The sequence below is a fragment of the Alexandromys fortis genome, unplaced genomic scaffold, assembly GCF_014885135.2.
Source record: "Alexandromys fortis isolate MF-2015 unplaced genomic scaffold, M_Fortis_MF-2015_v1.1 scaffold_67, whole genome shotgun sequence".
NCBI classification, from domain to species: Eukaryota; Metazoa; Chordata; class Mammalia; order Rodentia; family Cricetidae; genus Alexandromys; species Alexandromys fortis.
The window spans coordinates 4,321,704-4,331,525 of NW_026067945.1; the positions used below are offsets into that span (position 1 = coordinate 4,321,704).

Genomic DNA, 9,822 nt, shown 5'->3' on the forward strand with positions numbered 1-9,822 from the left:
TAGAAACAAGAATACTAACGAAACTTTATGACACACCCACTGTACCACAGACAAGATGTCCAGTGTGTACCATCCCAGTGACACTCCCAGAAACTTTGTGAAGGGACATATTGACAATGAAATTCAAAGCTGTATCCAAGAAGCTCAAAGTGATAGAACACACATCTTCCTTTCACAACCAAGAAGTGGTGGGGCAAAGACGAGAACTCCAAAATGCAATATCTCCCTTTCCCCTCTACTTTATCCAAGGTTAAAGGGAAAAGAATAAGGAAGGGGGAGATGGAAAGAGGAAGATGGAGCCTGGAGAAGTGGCTCGGTGGTTAAGAGCACTGGTTACTCTGTCAGGAGACCCACATTTGATACCCAGCACCCAAAAGCTGGCTAACAACGGGGCTGTAACTCCAGTCCAATAAGATCCAAATCTTTCTTTATGGCTTCCTCTGGCACTGCACACACATGGTACCCAGACCACTCATTGCAGACAAAACACTCATCTACATAAAGTAAAAACAAATAAATATTTTTAGAAGAATAAGGAAGGTGAGTGGAATTTCATAAACTGAATGAACTGATGATGCTCACAAAGCTCCCTGGAGCTTCCTTAACCACTGTGGTTGGAGGTTTTCACTACTGATGTGGAGATGCTGCACCCTGGGTCCCCTGCACTGTATGTACATAGCCAGTCGTGTGCTGGAACACCCTGCATATTCATGAGGGTAGATACCCCATACACACACACTCTTTCCTCAATCTGACTCATGGAAGCAAGGAGGAAAAATTAATGCTGAACTTTCTTCCTTGACAGGGAGTATGAATCCAGAGAGAGTAAGAAAATTGGCAACTTAAGAATGAAGAAATCAAACAGCTGAAATAGCCCCACAAGACCCCACAATCCTGAAGAGACATTTATTCTGATATCCCATTTTTTACGGGTAGTTGAGGGTTAACATAAGATCAAAAGATTAATTTGCAAAAGAAAAAAAACCTTATTCTGAGCAGGGGTAAGGCCCTGCCTTCTTATTTCACGGCTTTCACATACATAATGCAGCTGTATTGTAATCACAGAAAAAGGCAGAGGGAAGAAAGTGTTTCCACGCATAAACTGATAGCAGATGACTTTGACACCAGTAAAACGAAGCAAGAAAGCACAACATTGAGACCCTTCATAGTCAGTAACATGTAAAGGTCACAAACATATAATGAGATCAACTCTGAATGCAGTCAATGGGAAAAGTTCATCTTTACCAAACCTTATTTGTTCTACACGATTGCCCTTCAATACTCGTTTTCCCCCAGGAGGGTCTGTTCCAATCAAAATTGCCAAATAGTAAATGATTTTACTCTTGGTTTCACAAGCCTACCTCCTTGAAAGCATTGGGTAGCCCACAAATAATTCTAATTAGATTAAAGAACGAAGTTATCATGGGAATGATGGAGATTACAACAGCGTTAAGCAGTCATTTTATGAACGACTCCATATTAAGAACCTATGTTCCAGTAGATGGACTCCTACATGTAGGTTAGATATAATAGTTTGGTTTGGTCCCATTTAGAATCTTCTGCCCCTAGCTCTCTTGTCCTGTTTTAAAGCAATACTCACTATTCAAAGCTTAGAATATGCATTTTCAAACATATGTGTGTTTAGGAACATGCATATCTTTGTATGCTTCATAAAATTCTATCATGTACTTTTAAATATTTGACATATATTGAAAAATGTATGTTTTGAAAATGCGTATTGGAAAACTGTACTGTATCTATGGGTCTAACACCTCACTTTTCCTCACTTTGAAAAAGTTCTTTCATCGGTACACAGAAGTCTGTCTTAGAGTTTTCCTGAATAACATATTGTGTGATGGCCCAATTGTCTGTATGATCTTATATATGGAATATTATGTTACGGTGTGTTACTTTTGTTTAACTTTGTGAAGCTGTGATAGTTTGCCTGTCTTGAATACCTGATGGTCTAATAAAGATCTCAATGTCTAGTAGAGCAGGAGACAGAATAGGGTTTTAACTATAATATGCCTTGGGCAATTTCTTTTTTGGTCCTTTCTATTCTCTGTGCGCTTCTTATTTTTTTGGGGTTGCTTTCCTTAGTTTGGAGAAGATTTTTTTCTATGGTTATGTTGAAGATCTGGTCTATGCTGTTGATCTGGGAGTCTTCTTCTGCTGTGCCTATGATAATTTTCAAAGTTCCTGCATAATCATTCCCCATGTTTTAAAATTTTATCATACTCTGTGTGCTCCAGTTTCTCTATCTTACATTCCTGTCCCGATAAACCATCTTCTATTTGATCCATTCTGCTGGTAAGGCTTCCCCCTTCTAATTAAGTTACTGAATTTTTCAGTTCATCTTTATTTCTAAATTGCTTCAGTATTTCTATCTATACTGAATTCATTTTTCAAGCCCAAATGCCTTCCTTATCTCATCCAGTTGTACTTTTCTTGTTTTCTTGCATGTTTTCAGTCGTGGATTTATTCCTACCCCCTTTAAGTCCAAGATGGCACTTGATAGTTTCCCCCTTTAAATCTCTCCAATTCTTTGATCATATCCACAAGTGCTTCATTTAAACTCTGTTTTTCATCTAGACATTTCCCATTGACGAACACTTTTCTAGGACTATGGTTGGTGGAGACTACACATGTCTTAACTTTCTTGGCCTTCCATATGTTTTGTGTTTTTGTGGTAAGAACTGGGCATTTGGGTTTACTTAGTTAACTATGTGTCTGATATGAGATTCCACCCTGCCTCTATTGAGTTTGGTCCTCATTTTTTCTGTTGCTCAAACTTGATTGATTTAAGATCAGATAGAAAGAGTTTATAAGTCAATCCTTCAGATACTGGGTATTATTATTATTATTATTATTATTATTATTATTATTATTATTTTGGTGTTTCTCTGTAGCTTTGGAGCCTGTCCTGGAACTAGCTCTTGTAGACCAGGCTGGCCTCACAGAGATCCCTCTGCCTCTGCCTCCTAAGTGCTGGGATTAAAGACATGAGCCACCCAGCATGGGTATTAATTTTTAAACATTGAGAAAGGGGTGATTCTATTTTAGTGATAACCTCTAAGTATTTTAGTGGTTTGTGGAGAGTGCTTGCATGAGGTCTATAAATACCACTGATGCAGCTCCAAGCTGGCCATGACCATGGAAAGGCAGTGAGGGGTAAGAGAGAGGGCAGAACCTCCTGGAGAGCACATGACTGCAGCTTGCTGCTGGGCCTGAATGAAGCAGTATGTAATGAGAAATCCAGTCACATACAAATGTGGTTCCTGGCTGGCCCTGGGTGTGGTAAGGCAGTGTAGAACAAGGGGCCCAGGTAGACTCACAAAGGAAGGGTACAAATGGGACTCGCGGCTGGCCTAGGTTTGGAAAAGGGGAAGACTTCCTGAAACAACTAGGAAATAGATGTGACCCTTAGATGAACCTGAGCATGGCCAGGAGCAGGGCTGGGGCTGCTCAGTCAGAAAGCATGAGAATGAGTTGACTCATGGCCATGAATTCAGGACATGGCGCACAAGCTCCAAGGGGGACACTAAGTCAGGCCTAGACATGGAGAGAAAAAGCAGGACAAGGGTCTGAGGTGACTCACCCAGAGACTGAGGGTACAACTCATGGCTAGGCCTTTAGGGCCTGAAGCAGAGTCTCTTAGAGAGCGCAGAGGCAGATGTGACTCCTAGTGGGATTTGAGCGTAGAGGGGTGGTGCAGGGCAAGGGACTAGTGTGTCTCATCCAGGGAGCATGTTTCTGGGTACCACTACAAGCTGGGCATGGCCATTCCTGAATTCAAGGCCAGGGCCTAGGTTGATTCATCCAGAGAGCAAATGCAGATACAACACGCAGCATTGGGACATGGTGCAGACTCACCTAGAAACACTGTGTAAGTGGCTCCATTACGATTTGAATTTGATTTTTTTAATAGACATACGGAGATATGAATGAAACTGAGCATATTGTCATACTTTGCATGAGCTCGTTGATAGTGACAGTCATGTTGAGTCAGCTAGAGATAAACTTCTGGACTTCTGGGAATGTCTGTGAGGGAGTTTCTAGATTGGGTTAATTGGAATGGTAAAACCAATTCTAAATGTAGGAAATGCAATTCCATGACGGTGTTGTTGTGGAGTGATTTAAAGACGACAGCAAGCAGAGTACCAGCATCCATCTCTCTGTACTTCCTGACTGTGGATACAATGAGATCAGCATCCTCCACTCCCGCGGCCATGCCTTTGATGCCATCACGTGATAGATTCTCAAACCGCTTTGGTCAGAAATTTTGTCTCGGCCATGAGACAAGTCACTGAAAACAAACTGGTGCCAGGGGTGGGGTGGTTAATGTACTAGAAATATAAAATTCTTGCTGTGATGTGGTGCTGCTATGGCAAATCTGAGCAAATGGTTCTCAGGTACATGGAACTGGTTTGTGAAAAGAGTTTATGAATTTGAACCAAAGGAGGTTTATTAGAATCGCAGACTACAGTCCAGCTAATCCAACATGGTGGACTGTGAACAGAAAGTCTGAGAATCCAGACATGCTCAGTTCACAAGGCTGGATGCCTCAGTTGGTCTTCAGTAGACACTGAAATTCCAGAGAAGAAGTAGACTCTAATGTCAGCGAAAGAATGGACTTACTAGCAAGGCAAGAGCAATTAGACGAAGAACAAAAGCTTCCTCCTTCCATAGCCTAATATAGGTGTCCAGCAGAAAGTGCAGACTTCAAGGTGTGTCTTCCCACCTTGAACATCCGAATCACAGATGTGCATCTTCCTACCTCAAAGGTCGGAGCAAGAAATGGACTCACCCACTTAAGATCAAGTGAAAATAATCTCTCACAGGTGTGCCCTCTAATTCTGCATAGTAGTTCATTCCAGATGTTGTCCAGCTGACAACCAAGAATTGCCATCACACTGACTTAAAGAGTAATGGGTGGCTTGGTTTGGCTGGAGAAATCTCAAGAGAGATGTATTAGCTATTGTCTATTACTGTCATAAAACACCATGACCAAGGTAACTTAGAGAAGGAAGCGTTTATTTTTTGCCTTATATTCTGGTGGCCTCGAGCCCGTGCTGGCAGAGTAGAGGCATAGTAGCCAGACCAGCTGGCAGTTCACATCTTGAATCACTAACAGAAGCAGTGGGAACATTCAGTATGGTGCTAGTCTTTTGAAACGTCAAGGCCATGCCCAGCGTCACACTTCCTCCAGCAAGACCACGTCTCCTAACCCTTCTCAAGCGCTCTCAAACTGGAGACTAAGTATTCCAATGCCCAAGACTTGTGAGGAACCTCTCATTCAAACTACCTCAGCAAACCAGTGTTTATGTTGTCTTGTCATTACATAGTGTTGTTTTTTTTTAACCTGGGTCTTTAATGAGAGAGAAGAATATGTGAAGGAGAAAGAGGAAAGAGCTGTTTAGTGGGCAAAGGAGGGGTTAAAAGTTGCAGACAAGGAGGGTACTGAGAAGAGAGTGGTAATTGTTAAAGAGAATAACACTTTAAAGAACATCTTAGGGCTCCACACTGGGATAGTAAGGAATCCATACCTAGGTATCTTAGCCATCAAAGCTGCCATCTCATAAAATGAAAATCCAATTGAAAAGAGAGAGCCTAAACCAAATGCCCCTGAGGGACCTTCCTGCTCTTGCCTAGGGTAGTGTTTCCCCCGCAGTCATAGGCTGAAGGATCTGTGGTCCAGAGAGGCCAGGCAACATCTCGAGCTTGTACTAGAATTTGGCAGCATCATCCACATGGTGCTGGTGTTGTAGGTAGGAAAGCTGGAAGAGTAAGAGGGTCTGGTCTTAAGGTTCTAGAGAGCAGCTGAAACCAAGCCCTGGGAGTCAGGGTTGGAATCCTCCAAGGATCCCCTTATGGGATGAAGGTCTATTTGCAATGGAGACCATGACCATATGCAATAGAGAGCTCCACCCTCCCACACCAGGCATTGATCAAGAAAATGCCATATTGACTTACCTTTAGGCAACTTGATGGGGGCTTTTACTCAGCTGAGAGGCCATCTTCCCAGATAACTCTAGCTTGTGTCAATTGACAAAAATCTAACTAGGACCGTGGGGTTTATTGCAAATATTGATCTCTTACACACTTTAGTTGTTTTCTTACAGATGCTTTCCATTCTAATTGAATTAAATACAAATTCATTTGATATAGTCAGGCTTATCAATCATTCACATTGTATTATTACTTAAAATTCCTTCAATTCTTTAGCTATAATTTCTTTTAATGTATCTGGGTTTTGGTTAGCTGTGTTATTTAAAAATCTGATTATTTTGTCAAAAATAATTATTTTCCTAGAAAACCAGCTAATTTCTCCAATATAATCTACTGAGAGGTTTCCTATGATTACCCACTGAGTGGAATATTACTGTTTACTTATTTGGTTTGAAGCAGAGTCTTACATTGTAGCCCGAGCTGCCCTGGATCTCACTCTGTAACCCAGGCTATCCTCAAATTTGTGGCCCTCCACTTGCCTCAGACTTTTGAGCGGTGGGAGTACAGCTGTAAGCTGCTATACCCAGACAAAGTATTAATAATTGTATATTAAATTGCCTGTTTTAAATTATTATTTTTAATACTGACATAGTATCTTTTCTTCCTTCAACAATATTTTTATTTCATATTTTTCTATAATTTTGATAACTAGGCGTTATCATCTACCATCTCATTTTTATTCTTTAAATGTCCAGTTATGGTTATGGTTTTTATATTTTATCTTTCAAAAACATTGAAGGACTTACTTACCAAATTTTCACTAGAAAGAAACCCAGCCTGCTTAGTTAGTTAGGATAGCATTGAGGAATACCTCAGACTACCTATTACATTACAGAGAGGGGTCTGTTTAGGTATTGAGTTTTCACATTCAAGAACTTGTGTATTAGTTTTTATTTTGTTGTCTTCACATTTCCCGGACATTCTAGGCAGAGTTTATTTTGTTTTAAACTTTTGCCCTCTATTTTAAGTAGTTTGGAATTGGTAATTCTTGTCAGTTTTGAATTCATTGCTTAAATGCAGAGAACCGTTAACTTTTGTATGTAGGCTTGTTGTTTGGGCTTGAGCTCTGTTTGAGAATAGGGCTAGGAACTAGCTTCCCGGGTTTCCTTCAAGGCTAATGTAGGTTGCAGAACCTCAGGGAAAGAAACATAAGAGTTTTGAAATGACGTATCTGTTTACATTGTCTAAAGTTCAACTTCCTTATGATCCTTCAAATCATGTGAGTTTTCAAAGTAACAGTATCAAATTACAAGAGAAGCCTCCCAGCTTCCCATGACACATAACCAAAACAAAGAAGGATAACAGGCTTCTTAATGTCAAATGTAGTGTTGCTGTTGACTGGGGGTTTCTGTGTGACATTTGGAGGTGTACGGAGAGAAGGCCTCTGCTGTAATGAGAACCACAGGTCCATTTCCTAGATCTAAACCTTAATTCAAGGACCCAGAGTGGGGACTGGGATGACTCACCAGGTTCCTGACGTTAGTGCTTCTCTGTTGTGCGGGTATCACTTTAATAAAATTTTAAAAGGAAGATGGTTGGTCTGGTGACCAGTAAGATCTCTGTTTTTAGAGGACTTCACCATTGGTTTGCAGCAATGGCTTTGCCATGCCCTGATGGCATGGGATGGCCTGGGATAAGCTGCTTGGCTTCTTACATCGTTTTTCCTAGTGCAGTATTGGGGATCACTTTAGGGTTCCTCGTGGTCTGTGAGGTTTGTTGTATCTTTAGATGATAAGCATGTCATATCTGGAAGTCTTTCTTCTTTCTAAGACAAGAAAAATGTTCTCATTGAAATGTAGAGAAATACATTTGTTGGCTTACAATTAAGTCTCTGTCTCTCTCATCTTCTTCCCTAATAAATATAACAAGAACACTGATAATCATGTAATTAATTTACTCAAAATCAAATATCAAATTCTGTCATGAAGTTGAAATATTCCAGGACACTGTTTTCAAAGACTTGACACTGACTTACTACTTTTTTTGTTTCTTGCCCTGGTAATGACTTTGTGGGTTTCTTGGCAGAATGATGAGGAAACTTCCATTTCCTTGGGTCCAATATCACCCTTCTTTTTCTAGGATGATAAAATGACCATTTTCAGTTATTCATTGAATTCTGGCTAGGAGAGAAGTGCATCAAGCACCTTCCTAACAAGGAGAGTTTTTGATTATCACTATTTTGAATCTGAGTCAGATGTTCTTTTTTTTTTTAAGGGTTGTTTTATTTTGATGACTGATCCACCTGAGGCCACAGGCAGCCCACTATGTACAGACTCGAGGGAAGCTCTATTTCTTGGTCTCTTCCTCCTTGGACAGAGTCTTGATGATCTCCTCCTTCTTGGCCTGGAGGCACTCCTCCCGCGCTTTCTTGCTTCCTTGGTCTTAGACCTGCGAGCCTCAGCCTGGTCAGCCAGGAGCTTCTTGCTGGCCTTGTCTGCCTTCAGCTTGTGGATGTGCTCCATGAGAATCCACTTGTTTTTGAAGACATTCCCTTTGCCCTTCAGGTAAAGGCTGTGATACATATGGCTGTCAATCTTCTTGGATTCACGGTATCTCCTGAGGAGGCGGCGCAGGATCCGCATTCTTCTCATCCAGGTCACCTTCTCGGGCATTCGGGCATTCGCAGTACCCTTCCGCTTTCCTATGCCCAAACGCCTGCCCTTCCGTCGAGCCAAAGTGTTTTTCCGGCATCGAGCCCGGGAATTCACAGTCACAGGCTTCCGGATGATCAGCCCATCTTTGATCAGCTTCCGTATCTGCTGACAGGAGTTGGCATTGGCGATTTCACTGGTCTCGTTCTTTTTACCACAGCTAAGGACGCTAGAGGCCTGTAGCCTGTGCATACTCATGGCTGCGGACGCAGCAGCGAAAGGCCAGATGTTCTTTAAGGTTGGACACAATGACACTCTCTAGGAACTGAGAGTCCTGGAAGTGCCTACTGCACAGATACTGCTCCCAAAGCATCAGCTCTCCATCTGGTCAGGTCTGCAGCCAGGTGCGTGCTGCTTCAACACTGTAGAAGAGAACACACCTGCTGGCTTATCGGTTCTTCCTCGTATCTGTGTAAAAATCTCTGTGTGCGTGGGTACGTGCATGTGTGCATGCACGTGTGCACACATGTATAGAATGTGCTTAATTCTTCAAACGTGTTTAACTTTTTTCTTTAAGATTACTTATTAGAGACATTATCACATTTTCTGTCAGAGTCCAAAAGTTCCAAATCTATTGTTTAGTGATTTACAAAAGAAGCAGCTCAAGGGTTGCCGGGAAAATCCCTTGTCCTCTGGAACTGTGCACGAGCCGATCAAAGGGAGAGCTATTGACAACACAGCTGTACTACTGACCCCAATCTACTTAACAACAGGTGAGTCACTGCAGGTCCCCTGCAAGTGCCAAGAGAGGCCACCACCCTGCTTTTAAAAGACAGTTGTCCCTGGTGAAGCAAGACCAGAGGGAAAAGTCTTAGCTTATTGAGAGGTGTGAGTTCGATTTGGATGTTAGTTGTATTTTCACGAATTTTATGATTTGCACGGGACTGCCTGTGTGAAAAAAAAAATGTACAAACAGAAGATCAGCTCTGTCTCTGTATCTTCAGCATAGTGAGCCAGCTTTTTCGAGGTGCACTGGGAGGGAAAAAGGGAAGGGAAGACAGAACATTAGTTGTTGTAGGCCAGGTCCCCCTTGTGATGGAAGAACCCATATCAGAGGTTTCCAACTGTATTATTTTGTAGAAACAGCTGGTCACACTCCAAGTACAATAGCTGGCCTTCTAGGTAATCTCAACACACGCTGTCCCACTCCAAGTACAAATAG

General features: G+C 41.8%; 1 pseudogene; it reads right to left on the minus strand.

Moving 5' to 3' along the window:
* Positions 1 to 8,233: 8,233 nt before the first annotated feature.
* On the minus strand, positions 8,234 to 8,858 carry LOC126505928 (60S ribosomal protein L19-like; annotated as a pseudogene).
* Between the last annotated feature and the right edge of the window lie 964 nt (positions 8,859 to 9,822).